Source organism: Pygocentrus nattereri, chromosome 5 (assembly GCF_015220715.1).
Source record: "Pygocentrus nattereri isolate fPygNat1 chromosome 5, fPygNat1.pri, whole genome shotgun sequence".
Lineage (NCBI taxonomy): Eukaryota > Metazoa > Chordata > Actinopteri > Characiformes > Serrasalmidae > Pygocentrus > Pygocentrus nattereri.
This window is the reverse complement of record NC_051215.1, coordinates 40,866,157-40,879,107: the sequence shown is the minus strand read 5'-3', so window position 1 is coordinate 40,879,107 and position 12,951 is coordinate 40,866,157. Positions and strand designations below refer to the sequence as shown.

Here is a 12,951-nt window from a genome sequence, read left to right as displayed (position 1 = left end):
GACACACAGCCTGAGAGACCAGACACTTCATCACGACCCGGGGTGAGACCCAGACACACCCGTCACACAATCGCATGGACACAGACGCACTCAGGAACACACACCAGCACGCACCCTCACACACAATCACACATGCACAGACATGCAGCAGGAGGGGCTTTTGAAAAAAATTCCCCATGCCAGCGGCTCGAGTTGGAGGCCAGCTGATAGAAAGACAGACTTAGACGAGGTCGCCCATTAAAATCTCTTTAAGAGCGCCTGTGTTTAAGACGGAATGCTAAGGTGGAATTCTCCAGACTATGAATTCTCCTGTCCCCTCCCCCAAGGACGCTGAGGAAAAGTTCTTCTTATTAACACTGCAATTTAATTCAATTTAGAGCCATCTGCCACTGCAAATATGCACACCAACATGCAGCGCTGTCTCGGCGTCCCTCGACAAGTCCCCGAGTGGCGACACAAAATGATATCTTAAATGTCCTTCAGCTTTGACTCCAGAGCTAATGGACTCTATAACTCATCAATGCTGTCTTCTTGGATGAAAAAAACTTTTGCAATGGTTTATCTAAAGTGGCTAAACTGTTTGAGGACGAAGCAACAGAGGAGCAGGGAAAAAAACCCTCTTCTCTAGGATTTATGTGCAAGTAAAAAAAAAGAAGAGTTTGCTGAGGCAGAATCATATCTATTTTACTATGCTGTCAGCATATCCATACTCTTCATGAAATATATTTGGAAATCATGCCCCATGGTTTATGGGACATCTATAAAGGAGGCTCCATCAAATCCAGGTGCAGCGCTGCGAGAAGAATGTGGGCAAGATCCGACAGTAGCTATCGCTAGCAAAAGTCTGTATGAATTTCCTGCAACTCCACTCTCTCCTCGCTCTGGACTCTACACAGGACAGTGGACATCTGGCTTTCTACTCATTTTTGACATCTATGCAGAAAAAAAGTACAGCTGATAAAGAGTTTAGAGATGGAACAATGGGTATTTGGGCCTGAATCAGATCATTTTCTTCTGTCACCTGCCTTGCAGAGTTATGATTTCTGTTTCTCTCCTGAGAAAAAACTGGACCAATCAGTCTTCCCACGTTAGCTCACCTTTTCCTAGCAGGGAACAAATGGCCTAAGAGAATGCAGAGCTCCTGTGGCCTGCCAAAGGGCTCTTGATTTATAAAATTATTGCAAACATGATTGAGGTAGTGGTGATGATTATTATAATAATACAGGCGCCTGATGAAAAGGAGACAGCTCTGAAGCAAGCATACCTAATGAGGACTTGCAGAATACGGAGGCCTAATGTGAAAAGTGTTTAACATGAGAATGAGAGGGTCTGTGCCCCCGGCTCCCCCCTCGCTGTGAGGGAACTGGGCCGGGCCTGGTCGCTGGGGCTACAGCTGACCACCGTGCATAAATCTATTGGGCTAGACGGGCTGCAATGTGGGAGCTTCCAGATCCCCAAAAACCTTTACCCTCCCCCAGCTACAATACCACAGCTCAGACTATCACCAGACCCTGATCCCTGTGCTACCATATTCTCTAGCCCTCAACTCTCAGACACCGGGAGTTTTTTGTGGTTTACTATCTAAAAGTAATTATGTAATTACATATTACATGATTATGTAATATGTAATAACAATTGTGAGTATATACAGTGAGATATGCAGCAAATGATATTCAAGTTCAGTTCTCATTCAAGTTCAACAAACTCTGTTTTTTAAATGTGAAATAATGACAAAAACACAATGAAAAGGTTCAAGAGTTATTCCTTCCACAATAACAAGATTGAATGTATAACTACAACTTTTTATAAAAGTAAAAACATAAAAACATCACTTAGTTTATAGTAACAATTTTAGAACTAACAGTTTTAAATGTCTATTTACTTGTTTCACTGAGTTATGGGTGAGAAATATTTATAGTTTGTGTTTGTTGTTATCACTTTCGATAACTGCATCTCTCTTTTTTTTTATAACAAACAATCTCTATTAACAATCTTTATATAATCCTATTTTACTTTACTTGGAAATTACTGATTCTCCTCACACTGGACCCCAAATCTTAATTTAAACCTCTCCTAAAGTGAAAACCCTGTACCCCCCAAAGGGCCACCCCAGACCCTTCCCAGCAGACTGGCCCATGGCCCCTTCCCCAAAACACCAGCTCCCCCTCCTGTCCTGGCTGGCTGGGCCGGCGGTGTGTGTTAAGTGCCATTGAATAATAGTGACCTTTAATAAAGAAGGGGATCCCGAGACTTCTTTCCCAGACACGCACTGACCTTTCAAACCAGACGAGGGGCCAGCGAGGGAGGGGGCAGGGGGGCTGGGGGCAGGGGGGGCGGGGAGTTTCTCCAGGGTTCACACTGTGGACTTTGAACCGGCCAGTTCCCGCTGTCCTGCTGGGTGTCTTGCCCTGCCAGAGCACTCTTTTTTTTTCCCCGTCCCTTCTTTTTTCCTTCCTCCTCTTTTTTTATTGTGTCAGAGGGAGCATTCCATATGCAAAGAGGCCCAAGCTGCCAGGTCTGAACCTTTGCAAATCAATTTGTCTGTGAAGGCGAGGTCTGAGGCATGACACAAAATGCACCTCGCACTCTCTGACATCATTGGCTTTGGCACTCATGTCAATTTCAAACAACACTAATGAAAATGCTCTCCCCAAAATCAAAATAAAAAAGAAATAATGAAGACCTAGAGCCCAAACAAAAATAGAGCAAGGTGGCGACACCTTCAATCGCATAACTGCCATTCCGCCCTTGCCATTCGTTTAGAACATGCAGAAGTGGGCTGCCATATCCTTTGTTATCTTCCCCCTTAGACAAAACAGCCCTGCACACTGTACACTAGTGCTTAATGAATACCTATTGTCCAAACACTCCAGCCAGCGCAAACAGCTCTTTAAGATGCCCATGAAAAACTGGGTTGGAGATAAAGGCTCTGGTCTGCGTGACATTCCCTACAAAAAAAGAAAAATAAAAGGAAAAAGAAAGCAAGCTGCTTGAGTCTAAGCAGACACTGAAGGTCAAGAGAGAGATTTTGCATGATTTTCTCTCTACACATATCAGTGCCTGAGAACAGTGGCATACAAGTGAGTGCACACTTGAATGATCCTCATTTTTGTCGATTTTTAGTTTTCTATGTCATTTGAATGTGGCAGCTATCCTTTGAACTGTGTCTAAATGAATGGATAGACGCTTCAGAAAAAAAATATTTACATTAACTTGTCTTGAAAGTTCAGCAAAATTACTATTTTGGAGATGTTTTTTGTCCCTCCACATGGTAACATCATGGAAGAAAGAAACATTCCTAAATGTTAAACTTTTTCCAATTTTATTGTAAGCCATTTTAAATAATTTATTTTAGCTTGTTCGTCATTTTATGTAGAGTATTTTTTATCTGATAGCAACGATATGTAACTGTCACTGTCATATTAAGTCATGTAACTCATCATTTGAGCATAGCAGTTTCACTTTACATTGTCTGTACATTTCATCATGAACAGACCAACAGAAATGGTTCAAAATTATAATGACATGTGGTATTCACTACTTTTCTGTACAGTATCCTGTAGTACTGAATATGTATAACCTTGAGGTTTACCATCCTTAGAACTGTGTGTTGCTGATCAGTTGGTATGTAGGAAGAAGATTCTGGTCGGTAGTTTGCTTTGAACACTTTACGTTACTTTGTGACGTAACTTACGTTACGCTTGTGCTTGTGTGTCAGTGTGTGGTTGTGCGTGCTTTTGTATTTACAGTGGATGTGTATGTTATGATGTAAACAACCATGAACTTAGCTACAGCTAACCCCAGTTTCTCTCTCTCTCTCTCTCTCTCTCTCTCTCTCTCTCTCTTTCTGTCCCTCTGACCTTTCCTCAGTACTGCTGTCAGGCAGAGAACAATTCCACACCCTGTGCTCAGTTTTATTTAAAAAAAAAAAAAAATCAAATGTATTGATCGAAAAAAATGTATATATAATAATTATAATAATTATTTATTTTTATATAGCGCTTTATCAAGCACCCAAAGACACTTACAATTCAGAGTACATAAATAACACACTTAACACAGACAACAAGAGCACAGTAATACATACAAAAAGACAAGGGAGTATATGGGCAGGTATAATGAAGGAGCAAAACAGACTGAGGGCAGGTTATGAGTATGTTGAGACAGATCAGTTTACATAAGAACAGTTATGCTGTACAATGGCAGGGTCAGACATTGAAGACATGAGGGAGGTTATAGGCAAGTGTAAAAAGATATGCTTTCAGGTTAGATTTGAATATGGAGAGTGAATTGGATTGTTTGACCAGTAGTGGAAGAGAGTTTCAGAGTCAAGGGGCAGATCTTGAGAAACCTCGGTCACCAAAGCATTGGAGGTTAGTTGGAGGGATGGTAAGCAGTCCAGCTGAAGACGACCTGAGAGAGCGAAAGGGTTTATAGGGAAGAAGAAGATCAGACAGGTAAGAAGGGGTGAGATTGTTAAGAGCTTTATAGGTAAGCAGAAGTATTTTGAACTGTATGCGATATTTCACATTATAATAATAACAGTATCTTTCATCTGTCCCAGCTCAGGCTCATAATGGTTGGAAATCTGGCCCAGTATCTTTGCACAAGCCGATGCCTCTTTTATTTGCTTGCAGCATGACAATTGAAAGGGAGAAAGGAGAAAATCTTGGGGCTTATTGATCACATACAGTCTTCCATTTCATCAAACAGCAACCCCCTCTCTCTTGATTCTGCCCTCTTCCCCCAATTTACACCCTTAATTCAAGTTTCTCCCTCTGTGTATGTACGTGTGTAGCCTGTGTGTGTGTGTGAGTGTGTGTTTGATCCCTGATCAATATCTGTCCCCTTGTGAGCCTCTGTCTAGCCAGTTTCCTCCTGCTCCTCTGGAGTCTAATGAGTGGCCTTGGCCATGGTGGGACGGGGCAGGCAGCCAGAAGCAGCCCCCTGCCTGAGACACAGAGAGACACAGACCCGTGACCTTAGGCCCCATCAGCTGCAGACTCGATCAATCTGGTCCACACACACACACACACAAACACACATGCATGCAAACTAACCCACTACTGCCACTGCTGTGACCTGCCCATCACATACTCTATGTGTCACAATCACCACAAAATTGTTGCCAACACACATAGCTGACCTATGTAATGTTAAACATGTGCTATGTGTCCGAATAGGCCCATTCACTGTTCATAGTTCGGCTTTGCCCAGTCTCAAAGTAAAATTGCTGAGCTGCTTTTATTGTTGCCTTGGAGATTGCACATGTGTGACTTCAGTTGAAGTTGAAGAAAGATGGTTTAAAGTATGAGTTTTATGTTCTTTCTTTCTTTCCTTCTTTCTTTCTTTCTTTCTTTCTTTCTTTCTTTCTTTCTTTCTTTCTTTCTTTCTTTCTTTCTTTCTTTCTTTCTTTCTTTCCATTTCCTTACTACCTTCTGGCTGCCAATTGATTACAAAGCCGCCCCATTCTTTAGGCAATTGTCTTCATTTAAAACAATTATTAAAACAATTATTAAAAACAAACAAAAAAAACAACAACAAAAAAAAAACATTTCTTGTGCCCATTTCTTATACTTTATAGTATACCTCTTAAGCTAGTGGATTATCTCTATCCAGCCCTCTCTTTCTCTCTTACCCTCTCTCCCTTTTTCTCTCTCTCTCTACTTTTGCTAAAGCAATCCAGGAATACATTTCTAATCAGACAGTGGAAAAAAGTGAAGGAGAGAAGAGAGTGAAAAGAAGAGAACGACTAATTGAAGCAGGGGATTTCTCCTGATCTGTGCTCGGGCTGCCTGTACTTACAGCTCTGTCGAGTTGCCCTTCATTTCCATGCCTTTATCTGCGAGCAGAGGCAAAGAAGTCACCAGAGAACGTTCTGCTTTTCTACTGCTCACGCTGCGACCCATTTTACTCTCACATTCTACACGCTGTCCCGAGCAGTGCCTTCAGTGAAGCTAGCAGAGAGCGTTAGACTTGTGTGTGTCTTTGTCCGTGTCTTTGTTTTTGTGCATATAAAGGACAACCAGAGACAGCGGAGAAAAACTAAATAACTGCTATGTCCAACAAAAGAGCCTTTTTGACTTAATAATGCATGTCCATATCTTAATTTTTTTTCTCGTATTCTGTTTTCCCCCCTAAAATCTATTTTTGAAGTTTGTGTGGATTTATGTACCAAAAAGAATCTGTAGATGTAATTAATTTTTACGTTTTACCATTTTCTAACTTCTCTTTGCCCCAGAATCAAACAGGCTGCCTATGTTACTGTACCATTAAGATCAGCATATGCTTCATTCAAAAAGCAGTCTGGGCTGAAACACTGATTATAACTTCATCGTAAATGATTGAAGTGTAACTGCTAAAGCTTGAATAGGCAAATATGTAAATATGTTGGATTTTCTGAGATCACAAATCCAATTAAAAGTAGTTTTCCATGATGTAGGCCATTTAAAACTGAAAATGCAAAAGCATTTCTTTGTGGTTACTGGGGTAAAAGTTGGGTTAAAGTGTTAAATTGGCCTTATATGTACAGTAATATGCAGACGTTTGAGCAGACTACATTTTTTGTTGATTTTCTACATTTAAATAAGTACACATTCTCTACAGAGAACACATTTCTCCACACAATAATGTACAACTACTGTTTATTGCAGAATTGAACATATTTTGAAAAAAATGTGATCTGTTCTATACAGGTGACATATTTTATTGTCATGCCTCAGACGGACTCCACCAGTGTTGTGAACTTCATTTCCCAGGAGCATGAGGGAGATCACATGACCGGTGATGTTCAGTCATGCACCTATCAGCGGTCTCAGTCACCCAATTACTGATTCATGTCACCTCTACTGGTTTGTCACGTGTGCTGCTTAGAATAGTTTATAAGCCCGGGCTTCACTTAGTTTAGTTGTGAAGTATTGCTTCATTCATGAACATACTGAGCTTTTCTTCTGTTTGCTATATCCCTTCTCTGTGTGTGACCTTTTGCCTGTGTACCTGGACTGTGATTTTTGCTTTGTTCTTTGAATTGTGGTTGCCTGTTTTTGACTCTGTGCTTTGGACTTCTCTGTTTGTGAACTTGACCTTGTTTTTCAGATTACTCTTTTGCTTGCGTTTGCCTGTTGAAATGATCACATCCATGATAATTTCTGCCTTCCTGGTTTTGACCCACACTTGCCTTCTGATGCAGGATCATCCATCCATCCAATTTCTACGCCGCTTCTCCGTCAGGGTCAGTCTTTTGTAAATAAAACTGTTCTTTTTTACGGAACTCTGCATTTGTCTGAACTCCACTGATTCCTCACAGAATACTTCGCCAAACATGCAGACGGTGGATTCCGAAGCTATCCAGAAGGCTTTATCAGAGCAAGGACAACTATTGGGTCGACATCAGCAGGTGCTAACCGGAGTAACTCAATCATTGAATTCTCTGGCTCAACAGCAAGTGCACCAGCAGGCTCAGTTAGCCCAACTCATCGCCAGTGTACAGGGACTGACCAGGCAGCTCCAAGTGATGAATCTCACTGAACATTTGGCTACAACAGGAATTCAGACTGCTGTAGAGAACCAAGCCACTACCACTTATCCGGTAAGTAAGCCTGATAAGTTCTCTAGGGACCCAGGTAAGTGTAGGGGGTTCTAGTTACAGTGCTCTGTTTATTACGATAACTCGCCTGCTAGTAATGATCTCAATAAAATATCCTTTGTAGAATCTAGAATAGCAGATCGAGCCTTAGAATGGGCTACAGCCAGCTGGGCAAACATTCACTGTCTGACTTATAGACAATTTTTTTAAAGAGTTTAAAACCGTGTTTGACCACCCCTATGAAGGACAAATTAGTGGGGAGATTCTGTCTAAGCTAAAACAAGGTAATCGCTCTGTGGTTGATTATGCTTTGGACTTTCGTATGTTAGCTGCAGCAACAGTTGAAATGAGGCTGCCCTATTAGTCATCTTCAGACAAGGTTTGAAGGAGGACATCTGAACTGGCTAGCAGAGATAACAATTTGTCTCTTGATCAGTTAATAACACTTGCTAGCAAGTTAGACCACCTCTTTAATCACCAGAAGAAAAGTCAGACTTCCACATGAAGAATGATGTGATATTTGAAGGTATCAGAAACACCTGATTTACCGGAACCTATGCAGTGTGATTCGTCTCATTTGTCTAAAGAAGAGAGAAGGTGCCAGTTCCAGAACCAGCTTTGTATGTATTGTGGCCAAGCCGGACACCAAGTAAGAAATTGTCTCGAACGACCTCAATCTCGCAAGGTGCCAACCCCAAGAAAGGGGATTGGAGTTCACGTCACATGCTAATATGGTGAGTATTCCCACAAAGGCGTTGGTCTCAAAATCTTTAGTTGTACCTGTGACCTTATACTGGCAGTCTCTGTCTTTTGTTGTTTCAGCCCTGATTGACTCTGGAGCCAAGGGGAACTTCATTCAAGCCAGCCTCGTGGACCGACTACAAATCCCTGCGGAAGAACTATCAACAGCCCTCAAGGTTGCAGCTATGGATGGAGGTCCTGTAGGTGTGGGGTCCATTTCCAAGATCACTACCCCTGTAGAAATTCAAACCAGTGCCCTATACTGAGAAACCATAACGCTGATACTAATACTTCGAGACATGCTAGGACAATATGTAATCGCCAATCCAGACGACATCTTAGTTTATTCGCCAGATTATGAGAGTCATATACAACACGTTAGGACAACAATCGACAATCAAACAAAAAAAAATGCAAATTTTATTTGCAGTCGGTCGCATTACATAATTAGTGCACAAGGAGTTACTATGGACAATCACAAGGTAGATGCAGTGGTTAACTGGCCTCAACCCAAAAGTCTCAAGGAGTTACAAAGATTTCTAGGTTTTGCCCATTTTTATTGCCAATTCATTAGAAACTTCAGTGTAATCGCAACTCCCCTGACTTCACTATTAAAAGGGGCCCCCAGAAAAATGTCATGGTCAGAACAGACAGATGTAACTTTTAACCACATAAAGACAGCGTTCGTTATGGCCCCGATTCTTCACCATCCAGACCCCTCTCGACAGTTTGTAGTAGAGGTAGATGCCTCTGAAACTGGAGTAGGGGCAGTACTATCCCAGAGAATGGGCGACCTGGAGAAACTGTTTCCCATCGCCTTTTAGTCCCATAAACTTTCCCCAATGGAGAAGAATTACGGTGTAGGTGACAGAGAACTCTTAGCTGTCAAACATGCCTTAGAAGAGTGGAGGCATTGGTTGGAGGGAGCTAAATTCCCATTCATAGTTGTCACAGACCACAAAAATCTAGAATATCTACGCACGACTAAGAGAATAAATTCGTGTCAAGCCCACTGGTTTTTGTTTTTCTCACGCTTTCGTTTTAACATTACTTATAGACCAGGATCCAGGAATACTGAAGCTGATGCGTCATCTAGACTCTAAAACAGAGACCCCAGAACATATTCTGGCACAGAAAGTCAGCATTTCCTCCATAAGATGGGACATAGATGAAAAAATTGAATGGGCTCTATAACACCTCCAAAAACCAGACCAGTGTCCTTCACAAAAATTGTGCCCGAAGCCTTTCACAACCAGCTCATCAGATGGGCACATTCTTCTATGACTTCTGGACATCCCAGAGAGACAAGAACCCAGAAACTACTGGTGCAAATGTATTGGTGGGAATCCTTGACAAAAGACATTCATATGTTTGTGGCATCACATTCTGTTTGTTCACAGTGCAAGACTCCTAAGACTTTACCAGCAGGGAAATTGATGCCTCTACCCGTTCCTCAAAGACCCTGGTCACATATTTCTATCCACTTTGTTACAGATTTACACGTCCCTGAAGGATTCACCAACATACTCACCATAGTAGACCGATTCTCCAAGGGTGTAAGATTCATGCCATTTGCATCTATTCCCAGTGCTTTCCAGACTTCCAATGCCTTGTTCTTACAGGTTTTCAGGACATTCGGCATCCCGGAGGATATCATCTCTGATAGAGGACCCCAGTTCACATCCTAAGTTTGGTCTGCCTTTTTTGAACACTTGGGAATGTCAGTGAGTTTAACATCAGGTTATCACCTGCAGTCTAATGGACAGTGTGAGAGGGTTAACCAAGAACTGGGAAAATTCTTGAGGTTGTTTTTGTTATGAGAACCCTTCAGATAGGTCTGAGTTTTTTAGTATGGGCTGAGATCACACAAAACTCTCTAACCAGCTCTGTTGCAGGGGTAAGTCTGATTCTGTGTATTCTTGGCTTTCAACCACCCATTGCACCATGGACTGGAGTCCAGACAAACGTTCCTGCAGTTGATGATTGGATGGCAAGGAGCGAAAGGTTTGGGGAAGAAACCCATCATCAAATCGAGGAAGCCATCCGACGCCATAAGGAACAGGCCGGTTGTCACCGGGGTGCCGCAACCGTCTACCCGCTGGGAGATTGTGTTTGGCTAGCCACCGGGGATTTCCGCAACTCAGGGGAATTGCCATAAACTACAGCCCAAATACTTAGGACCTTTTAAGATTGTTCAAAAAAAAATAACGACGTAACTTATAGACTCGACCTACCTCCCCGTTTCTGAGTATCTTGTTTTTTTGTTTTTTTTTCTTCATGGATCTCTGCTTACACCTGTATTTTCCCACTGGAGGTGATAGATGGGAATCCAGTCTATGCTGTTCGACGGTTGCTGGACTCATGGAGGTGAGATGACCTCTGCCTGAACTCCATTTCCCAGGAGCATGAGGGAGATCACGTGACTGGTGACGATCATTCATGCACCTATCAGCGGTCACCCAATTACTGATTCATGTCACCTGTACTGGTTTGTCACGTGTGCTACTTAGAATAGTTTATAAGCCCGGGCTTCACTTAGTTTAGTTGCGAAGTATTGCTTCATTCATGAACATTCTGAGCTTTTCTTCTGTTTGCTATATCCCTTCTTTGTGTACCTGGACTGTGACATATATATTTTTTTTTTCTTTGTTCATCGGATTCTGGTTGCCTGTTTTTGACTGTGCTTTGAACTACTCTGTTTGTGAACTCTACCTTGTTTTTTGGATTACCCTTTTGCTTGCATTTGCCTGTTGGAATGATCACAACCGTGATCATTTCTGCCTTGCTGGTTTTGACCCACACTTGCCTTCTGATGTCTGATCTGTCTTTTGTAAATTAATCTTCTTTTTATGGAACTCTGCGTTCGTCTGAACTCCACTGATTCCTCACATTTATATACATTTTCTGTATATATATATATATATATATATATATATATATATATATATATATATATATATATATATATATATATATATATATATATATATATATATAATTTTTTTTTTTAATTTAACTGTTCCTTGTATAGCTAGTGTTAACGTATTTTCACCTCAAAAAAAATTTTGCATACTCTTTGCATGAATGTAGTGTACACATATTAACAATACATACTGTTGCTGTCAATAAGAAAGCCTTCTAACAACTTTATTTTACACTGTTTAAAATACAAGCTCTTCTTCACATTGTGCTAATTCATTAATCTTAATGAATGGACCAATAGAAATGGTCCAAACTACTCTGGATTAAAATCTCATTACAATAATGTAAATTAAAGCAAAGAACCATTTTTCTTCTGCTATAAAGGTATTGTTTTGGGGAGAAGTGGTTTTGTCCTGACAGTGAACATTACAATAAAAATACAACCCCAATTCCAATGAAGATAGTTCATGTTCAAATGGATAAACCTTATTGTTTTTTGCAAATATTCACTCATTTTGAATTTGATGCCTGCAACATGTTCCAAAGAAGTTGGGACAGGGGCATGTTTACCACTGTGTTACATCACCTTTCCTTTTAACAACACTCATTAAGCATTTGGGAACTGAAGATACTAATTGTTGAAGCTTTGTAGGCGGAATTCTTTCCCATTCTCGCTTGACGTACAACTTCAGTTGCTCAACAGTCCGGGGTCTCCGTTGTGTATATTTTGTGCTTCATAATGCACCACACATTTTCAATGGGAGACAGGTCTGGACTGCAGGCAGGCCAGTGTAGTACCCGCACTCTTTTACTACGAAGCCACGCTGTTGTAACACATGTAGAATGTGGCTTGGCATTGTCTTGCTGAAATAAGCAGGATGTCTCTGAAAAAGACGTTGCTTGGATGGCAGCATATGTTGCTCCAAAACCTGTATGTACCTTTCAGCATTAATGGTGCCTTCACAGATGTGCAAGTTACCCATGCCATGGGCACTAACACACCCCCATACCATCAGAGATGCTGGCTTTTGCACTCTGCGCTGAAAACAATCCGGACAGTCCTTTTCCTCTTTGGCCCGAAGGACACTTTGTCCATGATTTCCAAAAACAATTTGAAATGTGGACTCGTCAGACCTCAGGACACTTTTCCACTTTGCGTCAGTCCATCTCAGATGAGCTTGGGCCCAGAGAAGCCAGTGGCGTTTCTGGGTGTTGTTGATTTATGGCTTTCGTTTTGCTTGGCAGAGTTTTAACTTGCACTTGTAGATGGAGCAACGAACTGACATGGTTTCTGAAGTGTTCCTGAGCCCATGTGGTAATATCCGTTACAGAATGATGATTTTTAATGCAGTGCCGCCTGAGGGATCGAAGGTCACGGGCATTCAATGTTGGCCCCTCTAAATCTTTTGATGATATTATGGACTGTAGATGTTGAAATGCCTAAATTCCTTGCAATTGCACGTTGAAAAACGCTGTTCTTAAACTGTTGGACTATTTGCTCACACAGTTTTTCACAAAGTTGTGAACCTCATCCCATCCTTGCTTGTGAATGACTGAGCCTTTCAGGGATTCCAATTAACCTGTTCACATGTGGAATGTTCCAAACAGGTGTTTTTGAGCATTCCTCAACTTTCCCAGTCTTTTGTTGCCCCTGTCCCAACTTCTTTGGAATGTGTTGCAGGCATCAAATTCAAAATGAGTTA

At 41.4% G+C, this 12,951-nt stretch overlaps 1 long non-coding RNA gene across 2 annotated transcripts; it reads left to right on the top strand.

Annotated features, from left to right (window-relative positions):
• Positions 1-6,919: 6,919 nt before the first annotated feature.
• On the top strand, positions 6,920-11,169 carry LOC108426753. 2 transcript variants are annotated; one of them, XR_001857799.1, is made up of 5 exons: positions 6,920-6,972; positions 7,096-7,231; positions 7,307-7,588; positions 8,173-8,319; positions 8,408-11,169. It is a non-coding gene; the product is annotated as an uncharacterized LOC108426753 (long non-coding RNA). The 2 variants fall into 2 exon arrangements; XR_001857798.1 differs by having other exon boundaries at positions 8,112-8,319.
• Positions 11,170-12,951: the final 1,782 nt, after the last annotated feature.